Source organism: Schistocerca americana, chromosome 6 (assembly GCF_021461395.2).
Source record: "Schistocerca americana isolate TAMUIC-IGC-003095 chromosome 6, iqSchAmer2.1, whole genome shotgun sequence".
NCBI lineage: Eukaryota > Metazoa > Arthropoda > Insecta > Orthoptera > Acrididae > Schistocerca > Schistocerca americana.
The window spans coordinates 594,352,566-594,377,320 of NC_060124.1; the positions used below are offsets into that span (position 1 = coordinate 594,352,566).

Here is a 24,755-nt window from a genome sequence, read left to right on the forward strand (position 1 = left end):
GGCAGAAAATGTAGAAAAAATCGCAATGGGGATAGGATCACTCAAGTTAGAACACAACAGAATCAACTCAGACATTGTGCAGCTTTATGAACAGGTAAAGAGCAATGCAAAGGACGAAAATACAACGTTCGCAGAAAAATGCGTACGTGAACAGCGTACTTATGTGGAAGCGGTAATTAAGTAACGGGGGACAAGGAAGAAGAAATCTTAAAACGCGTAGGACATGATATCAGACAGTTAGAACAAAGGTTAAGAGACGAAATAGTTAGCAAACAAAGAACGGTAATATCGTCGCCGGGGGCGGCAAGCGGAGCGATAAACATCCATCCGCCGGTGGGAGAAATCAGTGGCGCGGACAACAATGCCCAGCCCACGCCACGCGACCGCATGTCGACGCACGACGCGAGCAATGGGCAAAACTTTGGTGAAACAAATATACCATCACCGCAGGCAAATGCTGTTCCGCCGTGCTTCAACACGTTGTTAATGGATGAGAGCTTAATAAAACATCGACAGTTTCCCGTATTCTGAAATGAGAAAAAGTGAACGGACCCGGTAGTGTTTGTCCGATTCTTTAGAAATGTACTGTCCAGGACTTGGACAGAAACTCAAAAGATCAGATATGTAGTAGGACACACCGAGGATGATGCCCTTTTGTGGGCTACGGAGATGCCAGAACTTTGCGAAACATATGATCAGTTTGAGAATGCATTTTTAGATAAATATTGGTCAACAGCTATCCAGGAGAGGTTAAGACGAGAGTTATTTAACCCAGTACCATATGATTTAAAATTCGGGGGGCTAAGAAGCTATTTTGAAAAATACCTAAACGAGACCCGTTACTGGAATAATCCAATCTCTCATGTCGATGCACACAAACTCTTGAAGAACAAGTTACCTGCAAATGTTAGGGAAAAATTAGTAACCGTTACCGAATACGATCTCCAGTTTTTTCTTTCAGTGCTCGACTCAAGTGATCTGATTCATGAGGATGAGCAAGCCACGCCTAGTTATCGTAACGATAATGAACACAACCCAAACGGGAAGAACAACTACGGCAACGGCAATGGCTTTGGAAATTATAATGGTCTTGTGTGTATGAATGAATGGCATCCGTATGCAACGCCGCGCCACAACGGAAATCCTTGCAATCGGTCTACCCATCAGCCACAGGGTGACAGAGGATACGAAACTAAATATCGGCCCCATAGGTACGGCAATGGCAAAAGACATTAGAAATTCGAGGGAAAACTTTGACAATAGGCGACAAGGAAATGCAAATTACCAGGATCGGAATATGCAACGCAAGGATCCGAGAGAGAAGAGGCAGCACGCACAGTCAAATCGAAACATCCGGGACACGAACTGGCGAGCACGCGAACATACGGTACACATAGTAGACGTGACGGCAGAAAATGAAACAATACCTTTACCGCCCCCAGCAAATAATAATCGAGCGTGACTAGAGGAAGAAGGTAATGAACTGTCAGTGTGCCTCAGTACTAAATATGAGCGACTTAAACACTAACACGAACAGGAACGGAAAAGAGGAAGTAGACACCGAAACAAACCTACACATACAGCATATCCAGAATCTATTTTTAAGGTATGATAAGGACACAGTAATGAAAGAAGACTTGTTTACTGAAGAGAAAGAAACGACATGCCAGGTAAGTGAAATTATTCAAGCAACAATAAAGGTAAAGGTGGGAAACATAGATGTACTAAAACTTCCTGGCAGATTAAAACTGTGTGCCCGACCGAGACTCGAACTCGGGACCTTTGCCTTTCGCGGGCAATTGCTCTACCAACTGAGCTACCGAAGCACGACCCACGCCCGGTACTCACAGCTTTACTTCTGCCAGTACCTCGTCTCCTACCTTCCAAACTTTACAGAAGCTCTCCTGCGAACCTTGCAGAACTAGCACTCCTGAAAGAAAGGATATAGCGGAGACATGGCTTAGCCACAGCCTGGGGGATGTTTCCAGAATGAGATTTTCACTCTGCAGCGGAGTGTGCGCTGATATGAAACTTCCTGGCAGATTAAAACTGTGTGCCCGACCGAGACTCGACCTCGGGACCTTTGCCTTTCGCGGGCAATTGCTCTACCAACTGAGCTACCGAAGCACGACCCACGCCCGGTACTCACAGCTTTACTTCTGCCAGTACCTCGTTATTTCACCAGTAGGAATTCTACCTGACCCAGTAAACTAGATGCGATACAGAATTTCCCAACACCCTATATTAAGAAACAATTAAAGGATTTTCTAGGAATGGCCTCGTTTTTCAGGAAGTTTCTGCCATAACAATTGTTGAACAGTAGTTCACTATTAAACTTACTGCGTAAAAACCACAGTTGCTTGTGGACTAAAGAATGTGAAAATGATTTTGAGCAGATTAAGCAAGTGCTGATTAACGGTGCTATCCTGAAACACCCGAATATGGAATTGGATTTTTGTTTCAGCACCGATGCTAGTTATCAGGGGCTCGGTGCGTGCCTGTTTCAAATATTAACAAAGGATGGTAAGGAAGAAGTCAATGTAATCAGTTTTGCCAGTAGAACCCTCACAGAATGTGAAAGATCTTATTCCGTAACTGAGCTACAAGCGTTAGCAGTAGTTTGGGGGTTTCGTAAATTTCAATATTACCTTTGGGGAAAACATACCAAAGTTTACTGTGATCGTCAAGCCCTGTCCTTTCTTCTTACGTGCAAGTTGTTACATAAGAGAACAGCGAGGTGGTGCATGCATGTCCAAGAGTTTGATTTTGAGATAGTGTACATAAAAGGGGAACAGAATGTTTTGGCAGATGCACTATCACGGTTATCTCAGGGTCTTACCGATTTCCACGAGTTAGGGGAACAAACACCAGCCTTCAACGTGCTTTTAATAAATGATGGAACTTTTAAACCATATTATATTAAAATGTGCAAAAAGTGCAACGGTTACAGGAAGAAGACCCGCGATGGAGCAAGGTAAAAAACAAAAAATAAAAAAAAATTGCAAGCTAGAACACACGAACGTTTAGAGCAGTATTATATTATACACAATGGCATCCTCTTTCATAGAAGAGATCGACGAATGGATAAGTGGTGTCTGTGCGTACCTCAGGAATATGTGGACAACTTAATTCAACACACGCACCGCACATGGGGACACTATGGAGTGCTAAAGTGTGCCGCCAAAATTTCTACGTATTGTTATTTCCCTAATATGGGGTGACGTGTAGAGCAAGTAATCAGACGCAGTGCGGTGTGTCAAAAGGTCAAGCATCAGAATAGGACATGTCTTAATGTACTACACCCAATAATACCAAAGCACCCAAGGGATCTTGTATCTATTGACGCGGCAGGACCTCATCCCCAAGCCCGCGGCGGGGTTAAATACATCGTAGTCCAGTATGATGTTTTTAATAAGTATCTACAGCTGTACGCAGTCAAAACAATTAGGTCAGGGCCAATTATAAGGCGAATTCTGGAAGACTACATACCACGCATTGGGAAACCTCAAGCAGTCCTAACTGAAAACGCCTCATATTTTACATGTGACCAATGGAAATCATTTTTAAAATCACAAAACATACGTCATATTTTAGTATTCAAGTTCACCCGGAAGCAAGTCCCGTCGAACGGTGCTTCCGTGAATTTAGTAGGTTTATCCGCACATATATACCACAGAACCAAAGGAAATGGATAGAATACCCACACATATCAACAGGGCACACACCGGCCGAACTTATGTTTGAAAAGGTGGAGCTAGATGAATGGGCAAAACCGATACCTAAATTACGGCACAAAGACGGAGCCTTAGATGAGAAAGTACAGTGAGCGCTAATAGCATTGGAAGAGCAAGCTCGAATAAGGAAAGGAATTTACGACAGGAAATTGAAAAACGTAATAGAATTCCAAATTGGACAGGAGGTACTACTAAGAACGCATCCGAAATCATCGAAATTAAAGGCACTGAATAAAAAATGGCAATTGTTATGTTTTGGTCCGTATATCATTGTTGACAAGCCTCATCCGGGGTGCTACTTGATTGAAAATACAAAAAATTGTAAAATAAAAGGCATGTATCCACATAAAGATTTGCGAAAATTTATTAAATGAATATTCAAGTCTCATTCTTTCCTTATCTGTTGCATCAATAAAACGCAAGAAGGTAGGAGGTTTGTCGCTCTTTGACGAATAAACCGACTGCCACTCGGTTCCTCTCCAGCTAAGGGGTACAATATTTTTACATTTCCGGTGCCCTCTCCCTCTTCTACTATCCTGTTTAGCCAATAAGCAATGTTCAATTTTCTTCTACTATCTAACATGCAAGACAGTGAAAAGAAATTTTCCTCGTATTTTGATATTGTACTTTCTTAAGACTTAAATATCTATAGCAGTAAAGGAAACCTTTTAATGTTCCTTAAGGAAACACGGAATATCCAATAAGAACTAAAACAAATATACATAATAGTGAACGAGTGAAAACGATTAGATTACGTAGCTAACACTACATCACACGAAAAAAATTTAAAACAAGAGCGATGGAAAAGAATTCACAGCGCGCGAGCTTTAAGCGAGAGGCATGAGCGATGAAGTGCACCGAGGCGTGCAGCCGCGCTTGAAGCAGAGCGTACTTCAACAGTTATATACGCAGCGGCTAACAGCTGATCGTAGGGGCCAAGTAGGCAAAAAGCAAGGTGGAGATCAGTGTCCCCTGTAAGATGCGCAAAGACACACTGCGCACCGCGACGGAAACCATTCTAGAATGAGATTAATTTTTTGGCAGGAATGACAAGCACAGTGCTGAAAATCAAAAATACCTGACGGTAGGCATAGGTTCTATGATGGGCTACCGCTTCATCTTTTCTCTTTGCCTTTAAAGAAGACGAAAACATAAAATAAATGCAAAAGGTTTATCACAAATGCCCCCCTACTGTATACTGACGGAAATAAGTCTCTTTATTTAGGGAGACAGTATACAGTATACAATGAGCTACTGCTGGCCATAAGTGCAGCGAACAATGAGATAGCGTGTACCGAAAGAACAGCTTCTCAGAATGGCTAATGAATCAAAAGCCAGTGAGAAAAACAATTTTTAAAATATAGTGAAAGGACAATTTAAGAAATGTAACATTTTCCCCCTGTTAATACTGCTTAACAAATGTAAGGAGAAATAAGAGACTAAGACGTTAGCACGCCACGGATGTGCGACATGTAATATGAATATATGTGAACGTAATTACGTGATATAAGTACATGTGAATGTATTTATATGTATGAATTTGTAATGGACAGTTGTTAAAAAAGAGAGGAGTTTTTCTTGTACCAGTAGGAGGAAGGAAGGATTTGCGCTCAGCTAATGACCGAGTGAGAAGCACGCCATTTTAAGCGAGTAATTATAGACCGCCATTTTGGGGGCGCTATGAATAAGTGAGGAGTATATATTTCATATGTGCACCGTTTAGAAAATACAGTCATCAGTCCCATAGAACTTAGAACTACTTAAGCCTAACTAACCTAAGAACATCACACACATACATTCCAGAGGCAGGATTCGAATCTGCGACCTTAGCGGTCGCGCGGTTCCAGACTGTAGGGCCTAGAACCGCTCGGCCACTTCGGCCGACCCTCGACTGCAAAACGAACTCCAAAGCTTTAGTTATCACTAATCATATTGGAGGTTTCGTGATTGGTATGGTTTAAAATGTGATTGAAACCAATGAATCTGCCACTTCACAGTTCTTAGAAATAATAAACGTGAACAAGTGCAGGATACAAAGACAGAGGCAGAATGCGGCGCACCAGATACGATAGGCTGGCCTCGCGAGTAACCACAGCACTTCTCCGCCACATCTTGCAGTATAAAACATTTGCCTTCCTTTGCTGATCATGCTGACATGTCATCGCATAGTGGAGACTACAAGACATTTCTCACACCATACTTAGTCATTTTACAGGAACCTATCGTAAATGCTGTTGACTTCATGGTACAATAAATAGTAAAATGCAACATGGGGATGTGTAGGGTATTTTACGATAGTTCTCGAGTAGCACAGTGAAGTATGCCACAAGTTGTTATAATTGAGGTGGAACATATGTATTTGTAGAGCAGTTTGTTACAGTTTGGAGTAGCTTGTTACGATTTGTTATAACAAATAAAATGGTTCAAATGGCTCTGAGCACTATGGGACTTAACATCTATGGTCATCAGTCCCCTAGAACTCAGAACTACGTAAACCCAACTAACCTAAGGACATCACACAACACCCAGTCATCACGAGGCAGAGAAAATCCCTGACACCGCCGGGAATCGAACCCGGGAACCCGGGCGTGGGAAGCGAGAACGCTACCGCACGACCACGAGCTGCGAACTGTTGTAACACGTTGAAGTATAAGGTATTTTCTTATATATTGGGCAATTTGTTACAACTTTGTTGTAATATAATATAGTATAATTTTCTTACAATTTTGCTGTGGCAGAGCGGATTTTGTGGTAACATCCTACAATTTTGCTGTAATGACATAATTTTTGGAGCACTTTGTAACAACTTTACTGTGAATAAGGCGATGTAAGGAACAATTTCTTACAGTTTTGCTGTAACGTGGGGTAATATATTACAAATTTGCTGAAACGTAGTAATACATGAGGTAATTTGTTATAATTGTCCATTGGGTGATACAGATGATTCCTTTGTTTGGGGCTTACTAACACATTTAGCTGACTGTGATATTGGTTTTAGTTGAAAAGTTTTGGCCAGTAATGCATACGATTGGGCTGTGGGAATAAAATGTTTACTAGCATAGAAACATCAGCATATTCCCACTGACAAGTGCACTTTAACCTCTGAGTCAGATCATGTGCCATGTGTGCTTTGTATTCATCTAGGAAACAGTTCTACGTATTTTGATAAATAATATATAAAACTCTTCCTTTCTTTAATATGTGGTACAAAAGTCGGCATGAAATCGATGATAAACATGCATGTTATATCACTGATGCCAACATATCACCCAAAAGTACTGTGAAGAATAATATACGTGGAAATATACACGTGGAAATATCGAATTTTGGGGTCCATTGTCCCTTGCAAAAGTGCTTCAGTGATCAAAATGTTCACGTTAAAAATTTTATTTATCCGTAAAGTACATCACCATTTCCTTTCACAGTTTCGTTTCTTTACACGTCATAATACTGCAGTGCAAGGTTACACTTTGGTACTACGCAAATACGTAGTTTTAGCGATAAAGTGCACTAAAGGTCTTGTCATGAGACGGTAATCTTCTCCACTAAAATGATGCTTCATCAGCTTGATTTTTGCCCACAGTCTCTTGTATAGCTAACAAAAGCTATGAGCTGCGAGCTTAGCAAGTTATTTCAGTACATCACGTGTTATATCACAGTTATAGATGTAGATGTGTTACTACTGTTTCAGTTAATTTGAGAATAGGCGTTTAGGGTTTTAGGCCTCAGGTGGGAGTTACACGATCTTATCCTTTGGACATGTTGGGTGTTTGCATATTGTATTGGGAATATGATAAAACTTCCTTTGTATATTAAGATGATATGTAGTGCAAGTAATACAAGGCATTAGATATCTCGTCACAAAGTATCATTCCTGTTGTAGCGTATGTACTTAAGTACCATAAAAATATAACATTGATGGTTGAACACGTTACTGCATGTATGTTAAAGTTCTAAAGTAATACAAACAGTATTAGCGTTCAGTAACATCGATTATATTTAAACGTAAAATTTCCATCCCCTCCCCCTCTATAAAAGTGCTTAGCAATATGTCAAGTGATGAACATTCGATCTTTGTACAGAGATTTAATTGCCTCAGGTATATCTAAAATAGTAATGCCAATATCCTTTCGTAATTTGGTAATTACCACAGACAATTAGGAGATGTGAACAATAACAAATTTTGCTATTTAATCAGCTATAGTGAAATGTGCATTTCGATGGATAATAAATATATTTTAGACACTGAAGTAGTTGACACAGTCCATTACAAAATACAGGTAATACTTAATTTGGAGAATGGTTGGCTATTAGAAGGTACAGATAACAAGGAGAGCGACTGGCAGTTTCGCTTTAAAGGCAAGTTTAATACTGTACTCTGACTGACTGTTTCGGTTTTCATGGCTGGTAAATTACTTGCGTGAGACTGGAGCGCAGAGGCATTATGAAATGACAGAAATATTCACGGCTTAGCCAGGGGCGTGTCCTCCACCTGCCACAGTCGGAGTCTCTACCTACCATCTTCGGAGGAAGGAATCGTGTGCACACTTGACCCTTAAACCCCTTACATTCCTACTCATGAAGAGTGCAGGTGGGGCGTGTGATATTCGCTATTTTTGGCTTAATTAAAACAGCAAATTCAGCCAGAAGGCAAATACTTGTTTATAAAGAATGATTAATATATAATAAGGCGTCGCATGGCGACGGTGGAATTTTCTAGATAATGTAATTCGTCGTTTTTGGGCGGCAATATAAACAGAAAAGTACGGATGGATATGCGATCCTTCACTATTTTGTTCGCTGGAGAACAAATGAAGCCTTGAGCGCTAAAAAGACTTTTACTGTTTTTCTCGAGTAAGACGGACGCAGATTTGTGGCGGTCTGATCTAATTATTTTTACTAAATAAATAAAAACGTGTTCCGTCTAAGTTTTGAGTGACGTGTAGGAAGAAGAACTGTTGTAACTTACCGTGACGAAGCACGAGCGACTCAAGAGGACAATGGCTATATAAAAGAGCGCTCAATGGACATGATATGGACATAAAAATCTACCGTCATTGTAGTATTAAGCTTAAGGTACGATATATGTTTTAGTTATAATAAATATTTGTTCTGGGAATACTGAATCATTTAGCAGTGCTCATTTCTATTATCTCCTCAGTATTATTTTCATTTTAATTATGCATTTTGCTAATATTACAGACTCCAAGATCAGCAGTCCAATGTGCGTGTTACCTTGATAAAAAGAAAACTGTTTTATCGCCTTCTTGCATCAGCTTTAATATTGAATTTCTCTTTTGTGTGATGTTACAGTTGTTTTTGCGCCCTTAAGAACTTTCTGGTCCCTTAGGAAATTTTTTTGTCATAACAATAACTTCACAACCGGGTATGATCGTATCTACGATCATGAAGTAATTAGAAAGACGATAACGCAACTTCTTAATCAATAGCACGCTAGTTGTGACTGCCTCAAGCCACGCGAAACCGCAAGTAAAAACTATTCACATCTCATAATGCAATATTTTATGACAATGGTCAATCCATGATTCTTACGCCAATTGTGATTGATAAAACAGTTAGTTAAATCTCAATTTCCAACTTTCCATTGAATAGCAACATCACTTCTATTTTGTAACATCACACTTGGCGCCCGAACAGGGACTTGACCAAAAATTAGTTCAAATTCTCGGAAAATTTTCTATGTGCTTGTGTTAATAAATGTTCTGTCGTTTCATGTACACATCGTATCTCTGTGAGAATGACAGAAAATACGCTGGTCGATAACGCAGTTTAATTATCGAGAGAAAGGAAAAGAAAAGAGACGTGAATTTGCTGAGACAACATAGCGGTATTCAAGCCATCAAAAAGTAAGTCAGAATTTTGCATACGCAGTGTAGTGCTTCAGTAGCAACGTTGCTTTTCCAAGTCGATCCACATCCTTTCTATCTCCTTCCCGCTATAGAAAATCTGCTTTATTTTATCTTTCAAAGTAAAATTATTCGTAGTCTGATAATAGAAATTATTTCTCCCCATTGTTAGTATAGCTGTATTACATTTTCAACATGGTGGATATTGTGTGCAATTTGCAGTGAAGAGCATCTTCATTCATTTGTCTGAAACGTTTAGGTTCCATCTTGTCTTCTCGCCAGATAGAATTTCATTTGTTGCTCACGCGAGAGCGGTGCTCTTAGCGGACTCATCACGTCACTGACAAACGACGAAAGCCTTGCGTAGCACGTGGTATACTGACGAAAATGGCAGATAGTAAACAGAGACAGGTGACAACAGGAGACAGGAGTGAAGACGTTAATAGTATTCCATACCCTTTACGATCGCGAACGGTAGGTTCCCGTGTGGAAACGGAACTAACCATGTCTGTAACAGGGGAAAGTGACCCTGAAGTCCAAACTCGTCCCGCTGCAGCTACAAATGACCTCGGTGCGTTAATGGAAATGCTGAAACAACAGTTTGACGCAGTAAATGAGAATATAAAAACACAAAATGAGACTATAAAAACACAAAATGAGACTGTTAACGCCCGACTAGATGCTGTAAGCGAATCATTAAAAACAGAGCTAGGCACAATCAAAACAGATCTGCATAAAGAAATTACGGCTGAATTAAATACCCATTTGGGTGAGGTGCAAACTAAGATCAGTGATCAAATTCAGAAAATGCAGAAACAGGTGAAAAGTGAAGTAGCTGAAGTATCTGGAACATTAAACACAAAAATTCAGGCAGCTACCAAAGAAATAAACTCAGTTAGAAATGCAGTATCTGACATTGAAGGTGTAGTAGAGGATCTGTCGAGGCAGATAGACTCAATCAATATCGAAGAACAGGTTAAGAGCACCGTGAAAGCACACGCGGAGGCATTGTCGGAACACTACAGTGAATGGATAAAGGGTAAAGATATTTTTATCGAAAAGAAGGTCAGGGAGGAGCTTAGGGAGACTGTCAAGGATGTAACTTATGAAATCTTAGCTGCTCCTGGTAAGTCGGGAGACACAGTAGTTTCTGAATTGGGACAGATTCGGAGGACACTTACACGGGATCTTCCCGAGTGGAAGCAGCAAGTAGTGGACGAAGTCAGAATGCTGAGAAACTGGGTAGAAAATTCGCACACGCATACGCAAACTATAGGGAACAACTCTTTAGACGGTGACGAATGTCAGTCAACTCCTTATCGTTCACCGCCTGATTACATGCAAAACAACAGTCCTGTTGAGTCCCGAGTAGGGAAACTAAATGATCCGCCCACAATTGTGAGTTCAATGCAAGAGGAAACTGTGATTAAGCATCGCACTTTTCCTGTTTTTCATCCGCAGAAGCGAGAAATACACCCCATCGTGTTCCTAAAGAATTTTTCCGGCATATTTCCCAGGAGCTGGACAGACAGACAGCGTATTCAGTTCGTCACTGGCTTCATTTCTGGTGATGCAGCATTATGGGGAACGGAAATGGTAGACACGTGTAGGAATTATGAAGAGTTTGAGAAAATGTTCTTGGCAAAATTTTGGAGTAATGGAGTACAGCAAAGATTAAGGAAGGAGGTGTATGGTGCGGAAATTTTCAATGAGAAGCATGGAAGTCTCCGGCGATACTTCGAGAAGTATCTAGCAAAAATTAAATTCTGGGATTCTCCGATTTCTTCCAAGGACGTAATTATGATTCTCAAAAGCAAACTCCCTGTGTCTATTAGAGAGAAATTAGTAAATGTGTCCGAAGAAGACACGGATGTATTCCTTTCTGTGCTGGATTCCTTAGATTTAATTAGCGAGGATGTGCGCTCCAAGGTTGGCAGCGGCAAATTCTTCCCTGGCGGCCAGCAGAATGCATCGCACGCGGACAACAATGCGCCCAAGGAGAGAGCGAGCTACTGCGACCGCTGTTACCAACCTGCCAGCGGTTATCAAAACGCAAACGGCAATAACTTTAAACGGAAGCAGAAAACCAATTACAGTAATCAGCAGAGATACCACCCAATTTACAACCACCAGGTACAACATCAGTACGGAAACCCACCCTTTAATTCTGCGCCTGAGCAGTATGGAAATTCTCCACAAACTAGTGGTAATTTTTCAAATGGGCCAGTGTACAATCAAAGTTATAGGTCGAAATATAGCAAGTGGCATGGGCAAGGCGGAGGCCACCCAGCACAACATAAGAACAACTATTCACAGGATAGAGGACCGCGGAACAATTTTCAAATGGCACCAAATGCGAACTTTCCTTCACAAGGAAATGGTTTTGCCGGCAACCAAAAGATCGGGCGACATCAGCCTTCTCAAGTATTCTATTCACAAGTGAATGCACCCAGTGGATTTGACCCCTTTACACCGGCATTTGTACCACATAACCAGCACCAATATGAAACTGAACAAACACTTAAGGCCATGAATGACAAACAGGTTAAACATCCTGCGGAAAATTAGAGGCAGCGCCTTTCAGCCTCCTAGAGGTCGCTGCCGGTTCCAGTGGGGGTACTAACGAATACTCTGATTCTGAGTATGTTAATGCGATACGGTACGACCATGAGACCGACTTACGAGATGACCTTGCACCTGACCTAGAAGCTCAAGACATTAACAACATTTATGATGAACAGGTCCAGGCTTCGATTAAGATTTCTATTGCCAACATTCCTTTCACAGCCGTTGTTGATACAGGAGCAAACATCAATGTCATGTCACCATGTCTCTTCAGACAGGTGTCTTCTGTTTCACAAGTTTTATCATTGCCGATTCAGGGCTGCTCCATATCGGGAGCGATTGGTCCATTGAAACAAAGAGTTAGTTTACAGACACAGCTCCAACTGCAGGTAGAATCTGTTTTGATTTCTTATCTCTTGCGTACTGGAAATTTCCTTGTGTGAACTGTTAATGATAAGTATTGTGTTGAACAGCGCACGGACTTCATGGTAACAGCTACTACATGTAAACTTTAAGTATTAAATGTTAAGTATGGAAAAATTGTTTATAGTGATGGACATGAACTGATATTTCTTCAACAAGCTGAAGCAGGAAATTGAGGTTGCACCAAGAATTTCAATTTAATTTTAAGTTAGTAATAAGAAAAAAAGTGCTTGCGAGGTGATTGCCCGGAGCTAAATAAAATATGTAAAGGTGAGAAATGGAGGAGGATGCGTAAATAAGCACTTCTCTCAAGGTACAAGAATATTTATAGATTTATTTTTAGTAATGTAAGTACTTGAAGTTCTGTTGTAAAAGCCCAAATTACCTGCTTAAAAAAAAAAAAAAAAAAAAAAAAAAGGTACATGTTCAAACAGTCCAGACAGTGGACAGGAGTAGAAGAAATAGCTTAAAGTTCAGTTAAAGCGTGCTGTTAAATGGAAAAACAAGTGGTAACCCACATGTGTTCACGCAAGGAGACAATAAGCTGTAGTAAACTAAGTTAGGTGAAATACGGTACAAATAGAGGCAAACCATGAAGCATCAATAATGTAGCGTAAGTACTCCACGAGGCCACTAATTGCTATGAAAGTAAACTATTTCCCTGTGATCTGAGCCCAAGGTAAAGAGTATATGAGGAATGTTAGCTGACGAATTGATTTCAGTAGAATCAAGGTACTAAATAACCACACAGCAAGCCACCTGTATCATAAATAGGTCCAAGTAAAGATCTTCAGAAGATCTGTAGTGTAATCTAGCGACCATTCAATACCCTAATTGAAGGCTAATCTAAAGAACAAGCAATGCAGTGATATTTAAACTTAATATTGACTATAACCTGAGTAAGACGTAGAAGTAGCAAAGCATGCTGTAAGGAAGGAGGTTGAAGTTTATATATGTGCCTATGTTTATTAAGATAATTTTATTTACATGCAGATTTTATTGCAAAAATGTCTCCTAAGACACTCCTCTTATGAAATCCATTTTCCTTGTGCCCGTTCCTTTTGATCCTGGTTCATTAACCCAGACCAAGGGTCGACTTGTAAAAGGCACGTGTGCTTCGAAGCAAAGCAGTGCTTATGAGAAATGAGACACGTAGCGTGATGAACTTCGCTAGCTTTGATAATGTTTGTTATGGACCGGTTGCGTAAACCCAGTGAACTGTCGGTAATTCCATTCATGCAAAAAAAATAGTAGACACGCGTTACCCTATTTTTTTTTAAACAGAGAACGATTGCTGAGTACATGAAGCGAAGAGGGAGAACTATTGTTATCCAGTCTGCCCTCAAATATAAAAAAAATTTGGCAAGCACAAAGGAAAGCACAAAAAGAAAAAAAAAAGATTCAGCGTTAAATGTGTACTCGTTAAGTAGTAGATATGCTGCGTGGCAGTAGAAAATGATCTTGGGTGCACTAAAGAATAAATGCAACGAGTGTTGCGAAACCTGTAGTTTTCATAATGAGGAGATGAGCACTTAAACGAAAGTTTGAATGAATATTTTTAGGTTCACTAGTGAAAGCAAATCTTGAGATATAAAGAGTCCATTCATAAAGCAGTTGTTCACTGGACTTAACAAAAGGAGTGACCATTAATTGTAAATATTAGCTCGTAAGTGATATTTTGTAAATAGTAGAATATAAGTCTTTCTATACCAGTGGAGGAAACGTGCAAAATTGATTGTTTTGTAAATGAACTCCATCGGCGAAGGAACTAAGCACGAATGCTGTGTGAAGATGCACACTAAAGCGCGACGTGCATAATAAAAATAACTGTTCACTGTATACTAGTGGTAGTGTTGTACTGCAAGTGTAAAAAAAGAAGTCAAGGCTACGACAACAGGTGCAACGCAAAGTTCAGTGTTGTTCTAAGTGCAGCGACAGCTAAAACATTCGTCGTCACTTACCTGTGAGCCTCATGGGAGGCAGTTGACAGAGAAGTATGGAGGCAGCTTCAGTGTCTGGCTCCTCCGATGGGAAACGCGCGCGAGGTGTTTGTATCGATGCACTCGTGTGATACGAAGTTCACAAAAAAAAAAAAAAAAAAGGGAGCAATCAACGACCAGCAGCTCTGTTACAGCCTGAGCGCGAACGGATACTAAGTATTGGAGCTCACGCAACACTGTGCAGCCGCTGTGAGTGGCTGACGTGTGGGTGACGAAACAACCCAAACTTTAAACTGCTAACCGCCATGACTTCAATCGTACATACTGGAGGAAAGACATTTGTACACTTGTGTGACTACATTTTCATATGTAAATTAAGCAATTTTCTTGAGTTGAAGTTAAGATGAGTGAGAAGTAGATTGTTAGATTACTCAGGCCTTAAAGCCATTAATACCGGCACTCCTGAACACTGCTAAAATGAATTATAATCCTGTCTCTTGATGGACAAAGAAAATGAATGTGCACTATAGGAAGACCCTAAACTCCAGACCAGTCCCGATCGTTAACAAATGTATCCAGTAGCTTGTAAGTCATACTAATAATTTTCCACTTCTTCTGTTTCATATTGTAAATAAAAACCCGGGAAGCCACTTGAATTCCTGGCACCACAGTGGAAAGGACAGATGTACTGCATAATGAACGCCGTAGACAGCTAACACAGAAAGTGAAAGCATCACGAAGTGTAGTGCTACGTTATTAAACTGTAATTGAACCACAAGGAGTCAACAGATGCTCGAACATTGTCCACTCTAGTTTAGTGAAAATAAGCACTCACTGTACTCATGTATTAGTTGTTAAGCTCAAGAGAAAGTAATTCCTGAATTCTATCCCCTGAAGTGCGAAATGAACGTTCACTTATTGTTATAAGCAAATATGGACCAAACTTAAATATGCACATAAATGTTAATCTTGGTATTATGGAATGAAGTGACTGATGAACAAAGAATGAAAAACTTTATTTTGAAAAATGATAAATATCTGATATATGTTTATAAATGTGATTTCAATTTATGTACTTTGTACGCCAGTAACGTTATGTAAATGTCACACCAAAAATCACGAATATCTCATGAGGACATGAGGATCGAGGTAATCCTTCGGCATTCCCTCTCTCCTCATGGGAGGCAATGTGATATTCGCTATTTTTGGCTTAATTAAAACAGCAAATTCAGCCAGAAGGCAAATACTTGTTTATAAAGAATGATTAATATATAATAAGGCGTCGCATGGCGACGGTGGAATTTTCTAGATAATGTAATTCGTCGTCTTTGGGCGGCAATATAAACAGAAAAGTACGGATGGATATGCGATCCTTCACTATTTTGTTCGCTGGAGAACAAATGAAGCCTTGATCGCTAAAAAGACTTTTACTGTTTTTCTCGAGTAAGACGGACGCAGATTTGTGGCGGTCTGATCTAATTATTTTTACTAAATAAATAAAAACGTGTTCCGTCTAAGTTTTGAGTGACGTGTAGGAAGAAGAACTGTTGTAACTTACCGTGACGAAGCACGAGCGACTCAAGAGGACAATGGCTATATAAAAGAGCGCTCAATGGACATGATATGGACATAAAAATCTACCGTCATTGTAGTATTAAGCTTAAGGTACGATATATGTTTTAGTTATAATAAATATTTGTTCTGGGAATACTGAATCATTTAGCAGTGCTCATTTCTATTATCTCCTCAGTATTATTTTCATTTTAATTATGCATTTTGCTAATATTACAGACTCCAAGATCAGCAGTCCAATGTGCGTGTTACCTTGATAAAAAGAAAACTGTTTTATCGTCTTCTTGCATCAGCTTTAATACTGAATTTCTCTTTTGTGTGATGTTACAGTTGTTTTTGCGCCCTTAAGAACTTTCTGGTCCCTTAGGAAATTTTTTTGTCATAACAATAACTTCACAACCGGGTATGATCGTATCTACGATCATGAAGTAATTAGAAAGACGATAACGCAACTTCTTAATCAATAGCACGCTAGTTGTGACTGCCTCAAGCCACGCGAAACCGCAAGTAAAAACTATTCACATCTCATAATGCAATATTTTATGACAATGGTCAATCCATGATTCTTACGCCAATTGTGATTGATAAAACAGTTAGTTAAATCTCAATTTCCAACTTTCCATTGAATAGCAACATCACTTCTATTTTGTAACATCACAGGCGTACGCAGCCAACCTCTCTCTAATTTTAAACGATTAGCAAGGCGAGATCAGCACCGTTGCTATACTCAACGAATAAATAAGATCTAGCAGAACCATAATATCTCAATACATCAGTCTGTATCGAACTCCGACTCAATTCCGTATTTCGGTAGTAGTGAGTTTGTATACAATGGATAAAAATCACCATTTGGCCATGATCATGGAAGGAGGAAGTTCATTTAATCAAATCATTAATTAACCCAATCATTTGTGTTCTGTATAAGATGATAGTTAAAATATTACATGAATGCTGACAGACTACCATATGTACTGTTACATTACTGCGGCTTTTGGTATTAGTTGCATTACACAAGTGCTACTTCATTTTTAATTGTATCAGTACTACTATATTTTTAATAACTTTACCTATCCAGTGTACCAGTAGACTCTTGAGGAAGATAGTGGATAACAGGTTTAGTTATTAATTAGTGCACATACCCCCTTTTTCCATTATGTGTCCGCATTTTATTACCGTGTAGATAGCGTGGAGTGAGTCAAGAGCAAGAATGTTTGCTAATGCATCCATAAATGCATGTGTAATGTCAAGTTGCTAACTAGCTATGTTTCTGGGAAAGATTGCAAACAAACTAGGTGTGACGTAGATATATAGTAGTCTGAAATGTGTTGTGCCATGGGTGGTGACGGAAATGATTCAATTTATTCTACCGTGGAACAGAAAGTCGATACTGCCTCATCTGAATGCCACGATGGGCATCGTATCTTCGTCTTTTAAGTGAACGGTCGCTCCGTCAGAGCGTCACCTTCAGGTTGCTGTCTAAGGTACGAGAATGAGTTATTTACAAAAGTAACTGATTAATCACTTTTCTTGTAAGTTTGTTAATAATACCGAAGTGTTATAATGCACATTAATTTTTATATTTCTGGTAATATGGAAAGCAAAGTCTGATGGAATTTCCATCGTGCAATCATTGAATCATCAGCCTTTAGCCTTTAGCTTTAGGACTGCTGATGTTATGATTATTTAATTACAGGTGCTCCTTTTCTCCAGCAATTTGTATAGGATCAACTGATTATTTCTTTGTGTGAAACGTATCAGTCATTGCCTTCCATTGTCTGTCGTTGATGGCCGCAAAGACAATTAGCTTGCACTTTAACTCGGACAGTTGCGTGTTTTCGTGTGTACTGTATAAAAATATTATCGTGTGAACGTTCTCCCAATGAAGAATGGTCTCACCGTCAGTAAACTGTATGCCACTGTTCTCCATGTACCACGTGGCCATGGCTACACATAAAATGAGCTCTCATCGTTCATCAATGGCTCTCATTTAAGGCAGCATGCGTGTGAAAACATACATTGAGAAAGAATATTACTGTGTGAATTTTATCGGAATCAAGATCTATTAAATGGTGTTTAATGTGTATACCATCGCCTTAAAAAAGCCGCCACGTGCGCACGACTGTACGGACAATGGGCAACCGCTCCTTGTGCATAGCTTTCAAATCAGGCAGTGTGCGTGTGTTAACGTGAATTTGACATAAATCTTTTGTGTGCGTTATAGTCGATGCGTGGACGATGTAGCTGTGAGTAAGGTATATGTAATATCTCTCCTACGCTCGTACGTGGTCACAACTACATAGACGATGAGGTTTCTTCTTTCTTGGCCTGTGCGATGTTGTGAATTTTGTCACGCTGATACATCGATGAGCTCACCTTCTTTTTGTTATTACGCTTACTTGCTTAACTTCTACAATCAGTGGGTAGGTGTGCTCTCTCTGTGTACCGTTTGTAAATATTCAGTCTCCGTTCTGATTGCCCACTATTTCTGGTTGGCGTATGGTGCCCCAATTGATTTCTTAAGACTTTTAAAGTGATTGTATTACGGCCCAACTATAAACCCGACCAGTTAGTTACTGAGGACACTTCCCTTCCTTATCCATTGCACTAAATTAAATAATAATGAGACAATTTAGCATACTGAGATGTTACATCACGCCCTGCACCTACTGTATGAACTTACAAAGTTGTATGCTTTGTTTTCCCACCACACACTTGCTTTCAAATAATACACGTTGGTGTAGCATACGGAAAAAATCTATGTTGCTCGCGCACGTACTTTCGTCGCCCATTAACCGTAAATAACTGGGTCCTTTTACAAATTACTGATGAGCACATAGCGCAAGAATACTCATTGAGGATAGGAGTGAGTGGCATAATCAAGCTGAGTGGCATACGACACATTTCTTTCACGTTACAGCGTATCATATTACCGTGCTACGCAGGTGAGAAGCTGGCCAGAGAATGATACGTGCTCTAATTTGGACTTGTCCCCACAGAACCACTCCTACTCTATTTCTCCTCTCGGGATTTTTCCGAGTTAAAACGAGAGGAAAACTGAAACAACCCAATTTATTGCGCATGTATGATTAGCGCAGAATCATACCAGAAAATAATGAGGCTCTGGCAGCTCGACTACAGTTTCTATATTCCGGCATGTCATGACAGCATTTTTAAACAAGCTACAAAGAAACTCAGTGGAGAAGCACGGAGGATCACAAACCAAATGTTGCAAATCTGTCAACTCTCAGATTGAAGGATGTACGCTTCTATGAAAAAGAAGTTAGCTACATAGGGGAGAACAGATTACAGCAACCTCAGCAATATTCTTTCGGAATTTTTCATCCAACGCACTCCCACACGTGTTGCAACCATGAAATACACTCACAGAGATTGGTCACAAGTGCGGACAATTGTCCAGGCCATGAACCTACCCAGAGTCATTAGAGACATCGGACCAACGATATTGCGGCTTGTTACCTTACCCCCTCTAACAACTATAAAATCATACTACGTAAATCGGCATTATGTGATGTTTGCAATACAGAAGTGAATGTAGCACTTACCGATGACTATTATTGTGTATATATCACAGACCTTTCAATGTCACTGAAATGAGCTTCATAAATACCTTAGCCTGAGACCTGGGTTTAGTCTATTGTTGATTTCATTGTAACGACAGAGAGAGAGAGTAACCTATAAAATAAACTGAAAATGAAACGTACTTTCAATTCGGCAACTATTATTGTTGCAGAAGTACACTAAATAACAAGAGAACAGTTGGTGAAATACGTAAAATTTATTTTTTTGTTTTAAATAAACCAAGGATTGTAATGAAAATTGAAAAATTAATAAACACAAACAACATTAAATGAACACAGCAAAAAACGAAACTCAGAACGACAAACAGATCAAAATCTGAACACAAAAAAGAACTTAAACGAACAAACGAACATTTTTTCAGTGGGTGCAAGCGGCACCTGAGGGTTGGTTACAGGGTCTCTCAGCTGCCCCCTCCACCTCTACATGGACTTCCTCCATCTTGGCAGCACCCATGAGACTCTCAGCTGCCTCCTCCTCTAAGTCTTGATGAGCTTGTTCCATCCTAGCAGCATTCACTACACTCTCAGTTGCCCCATCCTCTTCATCTCCACATGCTGGGTCAATATCAGAAACGTCCACGACACCCTCATTTGGCCCTTCCTCAGTGTCACTACATGCTTCACACATCTTGGCAGCACCCATGAGACTTGCAGCTGCCTCCTCCTCTAAATCTTGATGGGCTTCTTCCATCCTAGCAGCATTCACTACACTCTCAGTTGCCCCATCCTCTTCATCTCCACATGCTGGGTCAATATCAGAAACGTCCACGACACCCTCATTTGCCCTTTCCTCAGTGTCACTACATGCTTCACACATCTTGGCAGCACCCATGAGACTTTCAGCTGCCTCCTCCTCTAAACCTTGACGGGCTTCTTCCATCCTAGCAGCATTCACTACACTCTCAGTTGCCCCTTCCTCTTCATCTCCACATGCTGGGTCAATATCAGAAACGTCCACGACACCCTCATTTGCCCCTTCCTCAGTGTCACTACATGCTTCACACATCTTGGCAGCATCCATGAGACTTTCACCTGCCTCCTCCTCTAAATCTTGTTGGGCTTCTTCCATCCTAGCAGCATTCACTACACTCTCGGTTGCCCCGTCCTCTTCATCTCCACATGCTGGGTCAATATCAGAAACGTCCACGACACCCTCATTTGCCCCTTCCTCAGTGTCACTACATGCTTCACACATCTTGGCAGCACCCATGAGACACTCAGCTACCTCCTCGTCTAACTCTTGACAGTCTTGTTCTATCTTGACAGCATCCACAAGACACTCAGCTACTCTCTCCTCCTCTTGATCCATCTTGGCACCGTCCACCTGGGCAACTAAGATAGTGTTAGGTGCTTGGTTAAACTAGAAACAACATTATACACCAGGACTTACATTATGAAATAATAATAATTGGTAAGATTTTTCAGACAAAAGGTTTATACGGAGCGTCACTGTTTTACTTCAGAGTCAAATGTAATTCAGAATTTGGATAGTAGTGATTATGTTTAACAGGTAGGAAGTAAGATATTGGAATATTATTACTGCACAGGTATTAGAAGCTGATGACTTAGTGTATGATATGGGAAAGAGGGTCTTCCATTATCACCGACTGCACAATAATGTAGCGCTAAGATTCTCGTACTGGCAGCATGTCTGTAACTAAAAGTCTCGAGCCAACTGAAGAACGGGATACAACCCGTCCGCTCTGACCAATGACGTCAGAATTTTCCAGAGATGATATACTACACAGATTTAACAGCTGAGACAAATGTTTAGAAATTAAGGAATGCAGGAGACAAACAGGTGGTTGACATACATAACGTCCAGTAATATTTCGACCATAATGTTAAGGATATCGCTTGTTTGAGTCCTGGTACTTCTGTAAAAAATAAAGGAAAAAAACGATAGAAGTAGTGGTAGCACAGAATACCTCAGTTGAGATATATATGAGATGTATCTCGAAATTCAGTCGATATGTATAGATTAATTGCAGTATGGGATACGAATTTAACGTACGTCGATTTCTTCGTTTTCGTTAGCATTGGTATCCTATTCTTCAGTTGCACTGTATATGTGAAGTGAAGTACGGGATACAAAATTTGAAGGTGGTGTTTCTTTCGTCTCCGCTACTACTAACATTCTGTTCTTACGCAGATAGTATTACTAGTGAAGGCGGAAATATCTACATACATGATACTTGCATCCCATTCTTCAGTTGACCTATATAGGTCAACTGAAGAAAAAGATACTACTGCTAATGAAAACGAGGAAATCCACGTGCATAAAATTGGCTACCTGTTGACCGATGTGGGTCAAATAGAGTATGGGATACAATTATTTTTGGTTTCGATACTAAGAGTATCGACAGAAATTTATCACAGTTTTGCGATCGACCTCAAGAAAACCAATAGCAGTCAAAATTGTATCCCATTCTTCAGTTGAGCTATATAGGTCAACTGAAGAATATGATACTAATTAGTATTAGCGAATGGGAAATAACGACAATTATAACATGTGTATTCTGTACTTCAACAGACCAATATGGGTAAATCTCATCAATGTTACACATGTCGCTGTGTTCGTCTAGCTAGCACCAGTATCCGGTACTTCAGTTGACCTGTATACGTCAACTGAAGTACGGGATACAAACTTTACGTATGTCGGTCTTTCCGCCTTCAGTAGTGCTAGTATAGACTCAGAACATGATACTACCACCCGACGAGGAACTGTGTCAGTTACAAGCGTTATGTGGTTTGGGGATTCGCAAATGACGCAGAATTCCCCATTTGCTCTTATTCCCTATCTTTTCAAAGCCTCTCAGATTGTGCATTAACAAGACAGAGATTTGGAAACCAGATTTTAAACTCGTTTTTCTTTCCAGGAGCAGTTATGGCCTATATCCATACTTTGTTGGATATAAACGGCTAATTGAAATTTAAGAAGCTGCAGAAAGATTGAAATCTGGAGAAATGGTCCGAGGTAAGTCCAAAACCCACTGAGAAATGGGAAGCATTGCATTACAAGACGAACGGAAAACTTGAACACGTGAAATAGAGAGGGCAGTAGAGAATCAAATGGGCAAAAATATTATTTCCAGTAGAATTCTTGCCTAATTGGCCAGCTGCTGCTTTTAACTGTTTAAAGAATAAAATTAAAAAAGAAAAACAGGAAATGAAGTCTCAAACGTGAATACACACACGTAAAAATAAGTTTTGCAGTAATCTGAAAACGGGAAAACAAGGCTGGATGCAGAAGAAATGCGAAACGATAGAAGCGTGTGTAACAATCGGAAAGTTAGATACCATATATGGGAAAATTATGTAAACCGTTAGAGAAGAGAGACTCACATGCATAAATATCAAACGCTTACCTGACAAGTCATTACGAATGAAAGAACGGAGGTCTGAAAGCTGGATTTAACGTATGAATGGGTCCTACAAAATAAACCAACTTAAAATGGGAAGTGGATGAAGATTCGAAGTGACATATGGTACACTAAAAAGAGTTTCACACAGCAGTAAAGAACCAATTCGAAGAAAGACTCTTGGCGTACACAACAGTGTTTCAAAATTGTTCCGATCACTGGTAGGGAACCTGAAAAAGGTGTTCCACGTGATACGTAAAACATCCACAGCAGGTGGAATACACTCAGACTTGTAATAATCCCATTCCCAGACAGACCAAATGCTCGTAAGTTTAAGAGTTAAAGGAATAGTCACGAAAAATCTAATACGAATTAATGAAGACATTGGTAGCGGAGGTTTCGCGGAAGTATGGGGACGAGTAAGTCATTTCCGACCTTAGGGCTCTGAAGAGAGACTGCTGCAAGGCAAAAGTAAACCGGTAGGAATTCCATTTCTGAGGATCACAGGGATAAAATACAGGGAGTGATGTGGTCCAAAAACTTGTGATAAAACAAAGTGCAATTATAAAGGTCTCAGGATCGCAGGCATACAGCAGCTAGGACGAGAGTGAGACAAGATTGTAACCTAGCAATTCAGCAAGCAGTACGGAAAATAGACAAAAATTAGGTATGGGGATTGAAGCTCAAGGAGAAAAAAATAAAACTCTGAGTTCATGACAAATCAGTTCTGTAAGGTACACCAATTTCCTTTGATTATCAGTTGAACAAAATGAGTAATGTCTTGAAAAGAAATTACCTATGAATACTAGCAAAAGTAAAAGTAGGATAGTAAAATGCGGGAGAATTGAATTAGTAGTTGAAGGTGGAAAAATATTAACAATTGACACTGGGAGAAGTAAACTGAGCTTCGTTGTTTGGGCAAAAGTAACAGATTATTAGCAAAGTAGAGGACATGTAAACATCAGGACGTCAATAGCAAGAAAGACGTTTCTGAAAAGCAGAAATTAATTAACCTATAATATAAATTTCAGTTCTAGGTAGTCTTCTCGAGGTATTTGTCTATAGTGTAGCCATGTACATGAGTGGAACGCATGAAGATAGACAATTCAGATGGATTGGAATATATAGTTTTGATATATTTCTCCAGGAGAGTACTGAAGATGAACTGGGTGCAGCGTGTAACTTGCGAGGAGGAAATGAATCGAAATGGAGGAAAAAGTCTTTTATCACACAATTCGCTGATAGCTGGGATCAGTTTCTAGTATCCATCGTGCGGATACGTAGGATCTAATGTTGTTAACAGGGTGATGCGAGAGGGTGAGTGGGGAGAGGAGGTGGAAGGGTTGTAAGATTTGTACAGGTAGAGGAAGACTTGAACACAGTAAGGAGATTGAAATGAATGTCGGCTGCTGCACTTATGGAGAAGCAAAGAGCCTCTCACAGGATAGACTACCGTGGGAACCTGCATCTCATCATACTTCAAACGGGAGACCGCATCATCAACAACACCACCACGTGAACATTTTCTAACGGTTGCTTGGCCCTTACTTACTAAGGGGGAATGGCCGTATTGATGTTATTTATTGTAGAAGAGGGGCCTAGACTCCACGGATATACCCTCACGCGAAAAAAATTCTGTCGTGGTGCATTCTGGTAGCAGTTCTTATCTCACTGTAAGTAATAAAACAGCAGT

General features: G+C 40.1%; 1 non-coding gene across 1 annotated transcript; it reads right to left on the minus strand.

Annotated features, from left to right (window-relative positions):
• Positions 1-1,752: 1,752 nt before the first annotated feature.
• On the minus strand, positions 1,753-1,827 carry Trnas-cga. The gene has a single exon. It is a non-coding gene; the product is annotated as a tRNA-Ser (tRNA).
• Positions 1,828-24,755: the final 22,928 nt, after the last annotated feature.